Raw genomic sequence first — 15,726 nt, forward strand, 5'->3', positions numbered from 1 at the left:
AATATTGTCATCATCATTGTTGTTTTTATTTTAATTTTTATTAGAATTATTTACTACTTCTACTATCCTTCTTCTATCTGTACTTATAACTATTATTACATTTACTGCTACTACTATTTCTTCTTCATCCTAGTCTTCTAATTCTTCTTATTCTTCCTATTCTTATTATTTTTCTTCATTTTCTTGTTACTATATTAATTTCTTCTTAGGTGCTTCTTCTTCTTCTAACTGAACTTTTTCCTCTATTTCTTCACAATTTATTTTCAAAAACTATTTCTTATTCTACATTATCTTATTCTTATTCTTATTCTTATTCTTATTCTTATTCTTATTCCTATTTCCTATTTCCTGCTACTGTGTCTTCATCTTCTTCATTGCCTTCTTCTTATTCCTTTTCTTATTGTATTAATTTTTGTGTTCGTTTTGGTGGGGTTTGTGTCTTCTTTGGTGTGAGGATGGTTTTTGTAGGTTTGTTTTCTATTACTCTTTTTCTAACGCCACTTTCATTTCGTCTAGGAAGGATTGCCTTTGTCACGGTCCTGCAGTGTGTAGTACGGTCCTGGTAAGAGTATGTCCTGTTGTGCCCATTCCTCATGGATAAAATCTCAAAAGAATCACATGTAATCCTTTCCGGAAGCAGGAGGAAATGGCCTTGGATTGCATTTCCGATGAAATAGTAGGAACAATTTTCCCCTGGAAGAGTGGTCAGTCATTGGAAGAAGCTGTTCAGGGAGGTGGTGGAGTCACAGCCTCGGGAAGTGCTCGAGTCGTCTGCATGTGGTACTCGGGGACAAGGTGATCGTGGTGGTACCCGGCTGACGGTGGGACTGGATGTCTTTGAAGGTCTCTTTGCACCCTGGTGAGTCTCTAGCATTCCCCGCTGAGCCACCTGGCAGCAAGTGTGCCCCACAGGTGCTGGCAGGACGCTGGGCAGGCTGTGGGCCAGCCGCCATCTGCGGGGCAGGGCTGGCGCCGGCGGCGGGCCCTAATCCTGGGGCTGCGGGGCCAGGCAGGGGAAGCGGAGCAGGCCGCGCAGCGCCCGCAGCGCCCGCCTGAGGCGGGACAGATGTTTCTTGCGGGGGGCCCGCTGCTGGCTGAGGCTGCCGGCCTCTGGCACCTGCTCCTTGAAGGCACGAGAGGCCATGGATGCTCTGGGGGCTGGGGCTTCCACGTGGGGAGGCGAGGCATAGGGTGGCCATGGGGGGCAGGGCTCAGCCCAAGCCTCGCGAGGGACAGGCACGGGGAACCCGCCTCCTGCCAAACCTGCCAGTCTTCGCTCACTGTCTTCGTCTTCCAAGAGCTTGAGGACGCTGACATTGTCCCACTCGTCATCTTCTGGCAGCAAGGCCTTGGCCCCGATGCTCTGTTCCCAGCTGTCCTGCATGAAGTCTTGGTTGCTGTCAATCTCCCAGCTAGACAGCGGGGAGGGTCTCTTTTCATTCCCTCCATACACGTTCTGGTCAAGAGTGTCTTCCTCTTGAGAAGGGTCTTGGTCTAAGGACTCTTCCCAATCCGACACATCTTGGTAACTGCCGACATCGCTGTGGGAAAGCTCATGCTCGCTGTATTCTTCCCAGTCTGACCAATTGTAGGAGCTACCGACTTCTCCCTGGGAAAGGTCTTGCTCGGTGTATTCCTCCCAGTCCGAAACTTCTTGCCAGCTCTCAGCATCTCTAAGGGACAGCTCTTCATCCATGCATTCGTCCCAGTCAGAGAGCACGTGGTAGCTACCGGCTTCCTCTAGGGAGAGTTCCTGCTCAATGCAGGCTTCCCCTTGGTCCCCTTCTTGGTTGCTGCTGGATTGTGCAGGGGAAGGCTCCTGCCCAATGCGGGCTTCCCCTTTGGAATCTTCATGGGGGCTACCAGATTCGTCTATGGAGAGCTCCTGCCCAATGCAGGCTTCCCCTTGGGATGCTTCTTGGTACTTGTTGATTTCTCCTTGGGGCAGCTGTTTGTCCTCCTCATATTTACTCGGAGTCGGCTCAAGCTCCTCAGCCAAGGCTCCCTCCTCGCTCTCTTCCTCTGCCTGCACTGATGTCCTGTGTGCCTCCTCCTGCTGCTCGCTGAGGGCCTGGACTCCCAATGGGCCGGGCTCGGGGCTGGCGGGGCAGCGGGGGCTGACCGGGGCAGAGGTGGGGCTCTCTTCCCTTTCCGCTGCAGCTGCTGCTTCCAGCTCTTCAGCCGTGCTTTGCCCCAGATGCCCCTGTTCCTCTGGCTGCTGGCCAGATGCCTGGATCTCAAGCAGAGCCTGGAGCACCACCTGAGAGCTGATGTGCCTCGCTAAGTCCAGCAGAGCCTGGCAGCAGCCCGGGGGGCTGCGTGGGGCAGGGACTGGGCTCTCTGTCCCTGCCCATGGCACCTCCTCACTGCGAGCTGGAGAACCTGGTGCCTTTCCCACCTCGGGAGCTACAGGCTCTGGGGGCTCCTCCACCTCCTCAGCAGCTCCAGCTGCAGCAGCAGCAGCAGGTGCCGGCTCGTCCTCTGTGGGACTCCCCGGGGCAGGAGAGGCGCTGGGCAGCTCGCGGGCTGCATCATCTGCCACCTGGGTGCCTACACTGCTGGGAGAGGCGGGCCCCTGCTGGGCACAGCTCTGGTCGTCCTCATCCTTCTCTGGGTGCACCCACCGGTCCATCGGCAGCTCTTGCTGTGTGCCGTCTCCCCACTGGACTCTCACACCTACCTCCCACTGATGCCACTCTTGGTGTCTCACAAATCCACATGGGGAATCTTCTGGCATAGTCACTTCTTCCTGCCTTTGCTCAATCTCTTTGACTGTGATCTCCTGGCCGGTAACATCTCCGCCCTGGGAGAGCTCTGGATCCATGTTGTTTTCCGTCTTGGCCAAGGGCCCCTCCTCCTCAGTGTGGGACAGGGGCAGGCCTGAGCCGCCGCCTGTCCGCAGCCACTGCCCGCTGAGGGCCTGGTCTGCCGGCCCGCCGGGCAAGGGGCTGGGTGCCTGGGGGTCGGGGTTGGCCTTGTCCTGCTCCGTGTCGGTTGTCCTTGAAGGCGGAGTGGTGTCCCGGGAGCTGCTTCCTGCTGAGCGAGGTGCTCTCCTGGGACTGGGCAGCGCAGGGCCCCGCGCCCCTTATATAGGCCCTGTGGGCGTGGCCCTGCCATGTCACAAGGGCCCCATGGCAGCAGAATGTCCCGCAGCAGCCAGGGCCCTGACACATGGTCCCCGTGTCACAAAGGGCCACGCCTGGCAACCCTTCCGCAGCGGAATCCGCTGGAATTGGCACGGAGCAGCCCCCGGAGGGGCGGGCTTCTAGCCCCTTGTCATGATCTGGTTATTAAAATGATCAGAAAGACCTCTGCCCGGATCTGGGTGCAAATGTGAGACCATGTGCCAATGTCAACAGTATGGGTTTAAATGGACAGTAAATAAGAGGCAGAGAGAGAGAAAGTAGAAAAGAGGTGGGGGCACAGAAGGAGATTGACCGAGACAGATGAAATAGAAAAGCTCACCACTCCGTGGAGCCCAGTGGCGTCCCCTGGATGCTCTCCGTCAGATGTTGGTGCTGAGGTCCCCCGCAAACACGGAGTTGAGAGGCTTGATGCGCACTTGGGCTGCTGGGTGGGAAGAGACAAGTACCTCCCTTGGCAGGGACAAGTTGGACAGAGCCTCTTGCAGCAGGCTCTGGATCTGTGTCAGCCCTTTGCAGCACGAGCTGTGTTCCGCTGCAAGGGCTCAGCAATGAGTCTGGGTGTCGCTTTGGGGGTCTTGGCTGGATTAGGCAGCTCCCCATTGGCCCCTGACAGGAATGTCAAGTGGATGTGGCTTCCCAGGGTGGGGATTTTACAGCTGAGCCAGTTTGTGCGAGGGAGGGTGCGTGTTCACTGCCTGTGACCAGCGGTTGCAACACAGCCCCAGAACTCTCCTCCTCCCTTCCTGGTTGTGGGGAATGTGTGCAAACCTGTCCTCAGCAGATGAGGCTGTGGGCTATGGCCTCCCGTGCCCGAGCCTGGCCCAAGGTGATTTTCAGGACAGCTGCTGGCATTGGCTTTCTTGCGGATACATGGAGTCCTGCCTTAGTCTTGTTTCCTTGTCCCTAGAGCAGAGGTCATTGAACAACCGCGTCACCTTGATGGTATGGCAGGTTCTGTTAGGCAGCTCAAGTCGCAGGCGAAAGCTGCAGTCAGGTGAAGGAGGGGTGGGCTTGGGTGGTCTCAACCTCTTTATTCCGTTTTGCCATAATGGGCAGATCTCCTTCCTAGCAGTGTTGAAGCCATTACCCCTGACATTTTAGTCTCTGACAGGGCTGAATGTGCCCAGTGACCCTGTGAGGCCCAGTGGCACACACAGACAGCCCGAGTGCCACGCTGCCCAGGCCTGGCTTTGGAGGGTGGGCTATGCTGGCCATGAGGAATTGGCCAGATGGACGCAGCCAGGGAGTTGTGGCCAGTGGCTCCATGTGCAGGTGGAGGCCGGGGATGAGGGCTGTCCCTCAGGGAGGGCTCTGCCTTGGAACGGCTTTGGCACTGACGCAGAGAGTGGCTGGAGCTCGCCCTGAGCACGGGCTTTGAGGGGACAGGAAGCTGAGCAGGGCAGGGGCTGAGGAGAAGCGCTTGGGGTGCGGATGGAGGAGAAGCTGAGCGTGAGCCAGCAATCTGTGCAGCCAGCCCAGAAAGCCAGCTGTGTGCTGGGCTGCATGGAAAGGAGGGAAGGGCAGCAGGTCAAGGGAGGTGATTGTGGCCCTCTAGTCCATTTTTTCAGAGCCCACCTGCAGTATTACATCTGTGTCTTGGGGCTCCAGCAGAAGGAGGACATGGACCTGCTGGAATGAGTTCAGAGGAGAGTGAGGGAGATGCTCGGAGGGCTGGAGCACCTGTGTTATGAAGACGGGCTGGGCAGAGAATGTGTTTCAGTTGGCTTCGGGAGAGATGCCTGTGCCCAAATTGAGGCACAAGTGAGACCGTATGACGACAACATCCAGATTTTATTTAATGCGGTGGTTTGTTCCTGATAAGTTATTGTTAAGTTATCCTCCCAATGGTTTATCCTGTTACCTCCCCAATATGTGTGGTTTCACCCCAAGTTTCTCCTCCCTTGCCCAGCTGCCATTCACACTCTAGATCCACCTGTTACCTCATTTACATGATGTCAATCCTCTTTAGTCCTTTCCCTTACTTCCAGAGGGTTCCCTGTCACTCTTAACCCCCACCTGGGAATTCCCCTTTATCTTGATGCTCCTCCGTTGGCCCATGTGACTCTTGCCGCTCCCTTTGCCTTCCCTATAGGTGGTCAGATTGTGAGTGCCTCCTTACTCCTCTCCCCATTGTACCCCAGATTGGCCCAAGAATTGTATCCTGCCCCCGTTCCTCCCCCGTTTAATAGACAGCGTAAGCAAGCGCGGGCTCTTTGGGTTTTGGCCACTGCAGCCCTTGGGGGAATAAATGCTTTGGGATGCACACGAGAAACCCGTCCCTGTCCTTTGTTCCGATCCACGGCGCATCACGGCCGATTGCCCTTGAGAGCCGGCAGCTCTGCCCCTCACCGCTCCCTGAGCCTGATGCGGAACCGGGAGCGGCCGCTCCCGGTGCGGTGCCGGGCTGTGCGGGCTAGCTGGGTTTCTGCAGCATTGTGTCAATTCAGCATGGATTTTACTTCACAAGAACTGTGAGTGAGAGACACAGAAAGAAATAGGAGTGAGAACTCAGAGAGAGAGAAAGAGTGCGTGGGATAATCGGGTGGAACTAGATGATATTTTAGATCTTTCCCAACCCAAACTATACTGTGACCCAAGAACATGTGTGGATGTGTATTTTAACTTGATATTATTAATATTGTCATCATCATTGTTTTATTTATTTATGTTTATTTTTATTAGAATTATTTCCTACTATGACTATCCTTCTTCTTCTGTCTGTACTTATAACTATAATTGCATTAACTGCTACTACTATTTATTCTTAATCCTAGTCTTCTTATTTTTATTCTTCTTCTTCTTATTCTTATTTTTCTACTTGTTTTTCTTCGTTTTCTTGTTCCTAGAACTATTTCTTCTTACATGCTGCTTCTTCTTCTTGTTCTGCTACTTGAACTTTTTTCATTGTCTTATTCTTCTCATTTTATTTTCTACAACTATTTTTTCTTCTACATCTTCTTATTCCTATTCGTATTCCTATTCCTATTCCTATTCCTATTCCTTCTCCTAATTCCTATTCTTATTTACTGCTACTGTGCTTCATCTTCTTCATTTCCTTCTACTTATTCCTTTTCTTGTTGTATTTCTTTTTGTGTTCATTTTGGTGGGGTTTGTGTCTTTTTTGGCGTGAGGAATTTTTTGGTTTGTTTTTCTATTACTATTTTTCTAACGCAACTTCCATTTGTCCGGGAAGGATTGCGCTTGTCGCGGTCCGGCAGTGTGTAGTAGTGTCCTGATAAGAATGTGTCCTTTTTGTGCCCATTCCTCAGGGATAAAATCCCAAAAGATCACATGTCATCCTTTCCGGAGAAGAGGAGGACACAGCCTTGGATTGCATTTCCGATGACATAGTAGAAAGAATTTTTCCGTGGAAGAGTGGTCAGGCATTGGAAGAAGCTGTTCAGGAAGGTGGTGGAGTCTCAGTGGCTGGAAGTGCTCGAGTCACTTGCATGTGGTACTGGGAGCCAGGGTGATGGTGGTGGTGGTGCCCGGCTGCCGGTGGGACTGGATGGCTTTGAAGTTCTCTTTGCACCCAGGAGAGGCTGCAGGGCCATGTCCAGGCAAATGCGGCGCGTGTGGCTCCCTCAGGACGCTGGGCAGGCTGCGGGCCAGGCGGCATCTGCGGGGCAGGGCTGGCGCCGGCGGCGGGCCCTAATCCTGGGGCTGCGGGGCCAGGCAGGGGAAGCGGAACAGGCTGCGCAGCGCCCGCAGCGCCCGCCTGAGGTGGGAGAGGCGTTTCTTGCGGGGGGCCCGCTGCTGGCTGAGGCTGCTGTCCTCTGGCACCTGCTTCCGGAAGGCACGAGGAGTCAAGCATACTATGGGGGTAAGGGCTTCCACGTGGGGAGACGAGGCATAGGGCGGCCATCGGGGGCACGGCTCAGCCCAAGCCTCGCGCGGGACAGGCACGGGGAACCCGCCTCCTGCCAAACCTGCCAGTCTTCGCTCTCTGCCTTCATCTTCAAGGAGCTCGAGGATGCTGACATCGTCCCACTCATCATCTTCTGGCAGCAAGGCCTTGGCCCCGATGCTCTCTTCCCAGCTGTCCTGCACGAGGTCTTGGTTGCTGTCATTCTCCCAGCTAGACAGCGGGGAGGGTCTCTTCTCATTCCCTCCATGCACCTTCTGGGCAAGAGTGTCTTCCTCTTGAGAAGGGTCTTGCTCCAAGGACTCTTCCCAATCCGACACATCTTGGTAAGTGCCAACATCACTGTGGGAAAGCTCATGCTCGCTGTACTCTTCCCAGTCTGATAGATTGTGGGAGCTACCGACTTCTTCCTGGGAAAGGCCTTGCTCGGTGTATTCCTCCCAGTCTGATACTTCTTGCCAGCTCTCAGCATCTCCAAGGGACAGCTCTTCCTCCATGCATTCGTCCCAGTCAGAGAGCAGGTGGTAGCTACTGGCTTCTAGGGAGAGTTCCTGCTCAATGCAGGCTTCCCCTTTGGCCCCTTCCTTGTTGCTGCTGGTTTCTGGTGGGGACAGCTCCTGCCCAATGCAGGATTCTCCTTGGGCCCCTTCATGGCTGTTGCTAGTTCCTCTGGGGGACAGCTCCTGACCAATGCAGGCTTCTGCTTGGGACCCTTCTGGATATTTGTTGCTTTCTCCTTGGGGCAGCTCTTTGTCTTCCGCATATTTACCCTGAGACTGCTGAAGCTCCTCAAGCAAGGCCCCCTCCTCACTCTCTTCCTCTGCCTGCACTGATGCCCTGTGTGCCTCCTCCTGCTGCTTGCTGAGTGCCTGGACTCCCAATGGGCCAGGCTCGGGGCTGGCGGGGCAGCGGGGGCTGAGCGGGGCAGAGGTGGGGCTCTCTTCCCTTTGCGCTGCAGCTGCTGCTTCATCCTCTGCGGCCGTGCTTTGGCCCAGGTGCCCCTGTTCCTCTGGCTGCTGGCCAGATGCCTGGATCTCAAGCACAGCCTGGAGCACCACCTCAGAGCTGATGTGCCTCTCTAAGTCCAGCAGAGCCTGGCAGCAGCCTGGGGGGCTGCGTGGGGCAGGGACTGGGCTCTCTGTCCCTGCCCATGGCACCTCCTCACAGCAAGCTGGAGAACATGGTGCCTTTCCCACCTCGGGAGCTACAGGCTCTGGCAGCACCTCCACCTCCTCAGCAGCTCCAGCTGCAGCAGCAGCAGCCGCCAGCTCGTCTTCTCTGGGACTCCCCGGGGCAGGAGAGGCGCTGGGCAGCTCGCGGGTTGTGTCTCCTGCCACCTGGGTGCCTACACTGCTGGGAGAGGCGGGCCCCTGCTGGGCACAGCTCTGGGCATCCTCATCCTCCTCTGGGTGCACCCACCGGTCCATCGGCAGCTCTTGCTGTGTGCCGTCTCCCCACTGGACTCTCACACCTACCTCCCACTGATGCCACTCTTGGTGTTTCACAGGTCCGCATGGGGAATCTTCCTGGATGGTCGCTTCTTCCTGCTTTGGGTCAATCTCTTCAGCTGTGATCTCTTGGCCAGTACTGTCTCCCCTCTGGGAGAGCTCTGGATCCATGTTGTTTTCTGTAGTGGCCAAGGGCCCCTCCTCCTCAGTGTGGGACAGGGGCAGGCCGGAGCCGCCGCCTGTCCGCAGCCACTGCCCGCTGAGGGCCTGGTCTGCCGGCCCGCCGGGCAAGGGGCTGGGTGCCTGGGAGTCGGGGTTGGCCTTGTCCTGCTCCGTGTCGGTTGTCCTTGAAGGCGGAGTGGTGTCCCGGGAGCTGCTTCCTGCTGAGCGAGGTGCTCTCCTGGGACTGGGCAGCGCAGGGCCCCGCGCCCCTTATATAGGCCCTGTGGGCGTGGCCCTGCCATGTCACAAGGGCCCCATGGCAGCAGAATGTCCCGCATCAGCCAGGGCCCTGACACATGGCCCCCGTGTCACAAAGGGCCACGCCGTTCTCCGCGTCTTTATTCAGTTTTGCTATATTGGGCAAAAAAGTCTTATATAATTATATTTAAAACCATTAACCATAACATTTCAGTCTCTCACAGTCATTCAATATAGATATGAAGAAAACTCTGTGAATTTAGCTAGTATATGCAACACATTTCTCATAGCCATCTGGCTAGGGTGGTCTAGATGGTAAGCCTGAAATACACTAATTTTAAAGTAGAGCTTTGCTCTCATAGGACAAGATGTGGTTTTTCATATTTTTTTGCAGTCTTTTAAAAAGGAAAAATGTGTGGCTGACAGAAGTGATGCATTGCAAAGACTTCATGTGTCTTCAAATTAGTTACACTGGTTTAGTCTGACCACAGTTCTCAGCCCTTTAACATTAAGTTCTCAGAAAAATAACATGTTTTAAATGTTTAGTATCATATTTTCCTTTGGTTTAAAAATGACAACATAAAAAGCAATTAGAAAACTGTCAATTGAATATACGTCTTTTAAAGTCTGATTCACTTAACAGAAGTAATTGCAAAGAAAACTTCTGTGCTGAATATAATTATTAGCAATATGCAAATCATAGAAAAATTCTGGCAAAGATCTACAGAGACCATCCATTTGCTAAATTACTTACCAATGTAGCCCATGATGGTTCAATATGGTATGTGACTGTTTTCCTGGAGCTAATGCTGATTGTGGACATCATTAAAAGGGCAATGGGAAATGCTAATATTCACTTGCTTCAGCCATTCCGTGCTCAGCAGCATCTAAGAGCCTCTTAAAGATAAGGCACCATTTCCGCCAACAGTTAGGTAACTGGGGCTTACAAAAATATATTTTTTTATTTTATTTTTCATTTCTCATCTTCCTATGCCATCCTTAAATAAATACAAAATGAAAGAAATTCTACATATTAAAAAAAAACAAAAAACCCAAAACAACAACAACAAGAAAACAAACAAACCAAACAGAAATTCCTTGTAGCAAACCTTTCTGCTGCCATTGGTTAGTGTTAGAGTTCTCAAACATTTTAGTACTAAGGTAGAACCCAAATGTTGTTGCATTGCTTTGAGTAGAAAGGTAAATGTAAAATAGGATGTATTTTGGGGATCAGGCTCAGTGGGCATTTACAGTAGTGAGTTTTGATGTGGAGGGCTATGCTGAGAACTTGCTGTATAGAGAGCAAGGATAATTCTCAAGAAACTGAAGTCTACTAAACAAAGTATACATGGAAATAAAGCTTATTTTGGAGTAATTTTATACTGATCTGCTCCCAAAATGGCTGCTCACTTTTTTTCAAACTCAGAGAGCTCTATAACCATGGTGTTCTATTCAGTTTTAGAAACTTTAGTCCTTAGAAATGTAGTTGATACCGCAGTACAAACAGTGGAAAAATACTTGCTATTATCTGATATGTTGTTTGAAGTACACATTTTGTAAATGTAGGAATAGCTCTTATCAATGTAAGTGTTGATTTTTGTTCTCTAAGGAAATGCATGACTGAATTTCTGTAATTGCAGGAGGGGTAATTTATTCCCCTCACATCATTCCTTGAGATAAATAAGCTTATGTCAATAACAATGGAATAAAGATTATATGTAGAAATAGCTGGCACATACCTTTTAAATGATAAACAAATGTTAATTTTCTTTTATTAATTTTGCAATTAGAAGGGAGGTAGGACTCAGCTTTCTAATGGAAAATATAGCCAGATAAATGTAGAGACTTCATTTTGGTACAGATGTTCTTAGGCATCCTACACACAATGCAGAGCTCTTTCCAGTGACCTGTCACAACTTGACAATTCTTCCGTAAAACTGACAAATTGTCTTCTGCTTCCCAATGAGATTTCCCAGAGGAAGGAAATAAAGGAATACTTGAATTTTTGCCTGTGTTTCTGAGGTATGTGTTGAAATCAAAAGTGAAAATTTTTAGTAGCTAAATTAGGTCTGTGTTATTCTCTTCTTGTATATTTAGCTCTGCATCAGTGAAGAAGTAGCATTAAAGTTTATAAATTTTCATCAGTCATTAAAGCAAAAGATTGAAAGTATGGGTCACTTGTTATCTTAATTAATACCTACTTGGTGTTTTCCAAATGAAGTGTCAAGAAGTAAAGGGCACATTTGTGTTCAATTAATGCATTTGCAATATTTCTCCCATAACGCTTCCTAATCCCCATTAGAAATTCTGTGTTCATTTGGGGAAGAAATAATTTTCCCTAATACATATTCAATGTGATTTTTTTTTTTTTTTTGTATGTTGTACTGATTTAGGGTTCTGTTCTGTATCTTTTCTGAAGTCCAAACATTCTCAATTTAATATAAAATAGGTCACACTACCTATGAGAGAGGAAAGCATATTTTACATTCTGTATACATTTAACCTAGTCAAATACGTTCTGCAAGTTGAATTGTATTTTTTAAATAAAAATTATCACTGTTAACTAAACTGAATAACATGTCTGCCTAGAGAAAGTTTCATATAATTGACAGAACAAGATCCATCTTTTAATGAATAAATCATAGTTCAGCACAACTATTGCTGAGTGCTGTTCTTTGCAATATAAAAATACATTACTGATGTGACTATTTGTAATACGCCTTAATGATTTAATAGAATCTTAGCTCTTTTGTTGCTTTTCTTTGTAACAAGTAAAAATTACATGCTTTTCTAGGTGTTTATTTATGGTACAAATTTAGCATATTGAAGTTTTCTGCTTAGATTCTTTGGTGGACTACCATCAGCAAATGATAAAGCAGAAATAATTTTGATGGGTAATAATTGGATATAAACAGAAAAATCATCAGCCTCTGCTTTTGCATTTCTTGAAGAAAAAAAAATTCCACTTAAAATGATTGTCTTATCTATAGGTTCATGAGACACTTGCATGAAAATTGTGATGCCTTTATGCCTTTTATCCCCTTTGTCTTCATTAGATTGAGAATTCCTGTTCCTGTATTCACAATACCACTATTTTTCCACCTCTTTCTCTCTCCTAATATTCCTTCAAACCTGATATTATGTTTTTGACATCAGCTGTTAGACACTAATACTGATCATATCAAGTACAGGCCTAAAGTATACTTTAAAATAAAGTGTGTGTGTGTGTGTGTGGTCCCATATCATCGTGTCCCATTCCACCCTCTCCTCCCCCACCCTGATATTATTGCATTAATCAACAATGAAAAATTGTACTTAACTCAAACTTAACTTGTGTTTGAAATGAGTGGAAAGATAGACAATCATACTCCCAGAGAATGTCCCTATATTTCATTTTTTCAGAGGCAATTCTTCTTCACACTCCTGAAAAAGTGTAGAACCTTTTAACTTTCAAGAAAACATCAGCAGTGGAAGGCTGGAAGTGAAGATGGGCAGACTGAGTAGGTCAGTGGTAGAGATAAGCAAATTGTCAACCCTGGTGCAACTGAAGTAGAACTTGATGTTCTTAAAGATACTTACTAACCTGAATGATTTTACAATTCTGTGATTTTTAAACAGTTAACTCCACAATATTGTTCAAGTTTACATTGAAATGTCATATAAATCATTAGAAATTTTCATTACCTCTGGTTAGGGACACAGGTAACATGTACAGACTTTCTTCTATGTATATTCTTTTCAATGGTGAAATTCTTTTCATGGGCAAATTTCGCTTTCCGTTCTGCAGGTTTTTGGGGTTTTTTTTAATATTGCTAGGGCCACAAATGTTTGTGCTCTTACAGACATCAACAATGCAAGGTGCACACAGAAGGGAGATTTCAACAGTTCTGCAGAGTGAGATCAGATCTTCTGCTAAAACTAAATGTGTTCTAATACTCTTCTGGAAAAAAAACAGGTTGAATAACAAGTAGTCTCCAAGTAGAGCAAAATCTTACTTGTACTTGAAAGTTGAGGATTCTTCTGGGAGACAAACAGTATTGTAGAGTAGAAATTATGACCAGCTGCATTGGTTCATGGTGTTTTTTGAATAGCCTCATAATTTAATCAATGAAACAGTAAAATTCTAATTGTCTAACTAAAGCATGGAAGGAGTGTCTTCCAATTCTTGGATAGAAAGAGAAGGCAGCTGGAGTAGCACTGGACAGGGGAAATATAGGAATTAAACACTCACAGAAGGTATTGCCAAAATTAAACTGCCTATACCTCTAAACATTTGCATGAGAGTGACTGACTTTAACTTGGTACAGGAAATAATGTATGTTTCACAGTGGAATCAATAGTACGTTTTACTAGTAATACATGATTATTTTTCTAACCAAATAGAATTGTTGTTTAACATCCTCACTGGCTTGGCAAGATTGAGACAATGTAACAATTTCTCTTGATTTCTCTTGATTCTCTTTCTCTGATTTCTCTTGTGCTATAACAGCCTTTCTGTCTGAGAAACTAAGTTACTACAAATTTAATCACTTTTCTGCTAGCAAAGATTGTTTTATCTCATAGTTAAAAGATGAACCACTTTGATCATGTGCCCAAAGTTCCACAGTTATATGCATTGCAACAAATGCTCCTACAAATTCGCCTTTCAGCTAGGTCTTTTAACACTTGTATGTATCAATAATCAATGGTAAAAGGAATAAACAATATTCCTGAACAGAGAGAGGGAAAAAAAGGTATACATGATTTTTCTAAAGCACAGATTTTCTTTGTTTCCTAGAAGGAAATACTCTTCTAAAAAAAAAAAAAAAAAAAAAAAAAAAAAAAAATTACATGGGTTAGCATCAGACCACTAAATATATACTATTTTCAGAATTAACACTCCAGTCTAATTGTTGTGCAGCACTGTATCAATGCAACTATTACAGATGAACACACAACACATTCATTTTTGTAATCCTTATGAATTTAAATTTTAATAAATATAAATCAATGATGCTGAGTCAGTTCTGATATTTCTTAGTTTACACAAAATGAAAATAATTTATCTCTTAGAGTAATTTGTAAAAAAAAGAAAAATCCTGGAATAAATGATTAAACAGATTTGACTAGACTTCAATTTGGAGATTTTAATGATACAGTTGTTCTTGGAAGATGGTAGAAAAGTTAAGACACTCTAGCTTTTGTCAAGTTTTACCAGAGTTAATCAATTCAAGTTGGTCATAAACTGTTGCTTGTTAAAATACACCTGGGCGTTGATTTTACAGGAGACAACTTCTAGAAGTACTGTATGTGGCCCTAGAATATGAAATGACTGAACTGTGGCAGATGAAGGAAATGATTACTCTTGTTTTGAATTGTCTATTGATCATGCTGAAATATGACATCCACCACAGCATTACAGCTGAACTTGTGCTGTAGCAAAATAAGTGATACCCTTGATATATTTTAAATTCAGTAATGTATTCCTTCTCTGTCAGACATTTGTGCTCATGCATTTTTATTAAGTTCTTACTTATCATGAGCTAATTAAGTATCTCAGTCTCAGCTTTTCTTGTGATGCAAGAATCAGCTGTGGTCTCACAATGCTCTGGGTAAATTCGAGTCATGCCTAGATCAGAAGAAAAAGGTATAGAGAGGAAGAATGTAGAAGAACTTAGGTGTATGCATTCATAATAGTAATTAAGAAAAAAATATGTGACCCCATTTTTTTTTTTTTTTTAAATTTAGATTCCTGTCTGTTGATTAGCTTTCAAAGTCTGTATCTGTGTTAGAATCAGTAAAGTTGAAAATTTAGACAACTGCTGTGCTTTGGGTTCAAACTGATCCATTTCCTCTGTGTAATCTGGATGTGAGTGAGACAAGCTAAAGACAGAATTTCCAGGAGTGGTCCATACTTATGTTACTTCTAATATCCACATGTGGGGCTGCACTTGCCACAGAAATATTGTTGAAGGTGGGATGATGGATCCTGACCTGTGGCATGGTCAAAATACCTGGCATCATGTAGAAAGCATGGATTTATACCTGACCTGGTTATGTTGCAGTATTAGAAATCGTTTTGATAAACCTGACTATCCTTACCTGTCATGAAATTTATCATGAGGATTCAGGAATGGTATGTTGTGCAATACTCCAGTATTGTCCCATGTGACTTGGCTAGTTGTTGTGTTTATTTATTTTTAAATAATCACTTTTATTTTGAGAGAAGTCTTAAGGAAAAGTGTTGTCCTCCCCTGTGCTAATTTGCAGTTCATTGTCCCTGACTCTATGACCTATTGAGAGGCTTTCTTTGCCTGTTATCTGAACTAGCAATATAATGGAACTGATTAGTTTCAGCATCTCCCTCCCTCTCCTCAGGAGTGCAGCTGAGTGGATCTAACTCACATGCCATACATGTGATTTGTTTTGATTTGCATTTTGATGTATTTTGGAATATGTAAAAGGAGAACGAGTTCCTGTATGGTGTCATAGCAGTTAGATACTCATATGCAATCCCCTGTCTAATTAAACGGAGCCTTTAATTGGAATTTAGCTGACACGTTTGCTTGTGACAGACAAGTTAGGAAACTTACTTTCCATTCATCCTTTACTTGCATAGCAGTGTATTGAGGTTAATTACTAAAATTAAGCAGGTTATGTGTAAAACTGTGCCTAGGAAATAATTATCACTTGTCTGAGTAGAGTAATGCAAAGCATAAAATAGCTTTTGGAGAAAAAAATAACTGAAATGTGAGTCATTGAAAACTGATATAGTCACGGACAAAAAAACCTCTAACTAATTAAAGTTAGAAAGTGGTATGTTTATTCACCGGCGGGCGGCACGGGAGTCATCTCCGAAAGGCGTGGC

Source organism: Hirundo rustica, chromosome 5 (genome assembly GCF_015227805.2).
Source record: "Hirundo rustica isolate bHirRus1 chromosome 5, bHirRus1.pri.v3, whole genome shotgun sequence".
NCBI lineage: Eukaryota > Metazoa > Chordata > Aves > Passeriformes > Hirundinidae > Hirundo > Hirundo rustica.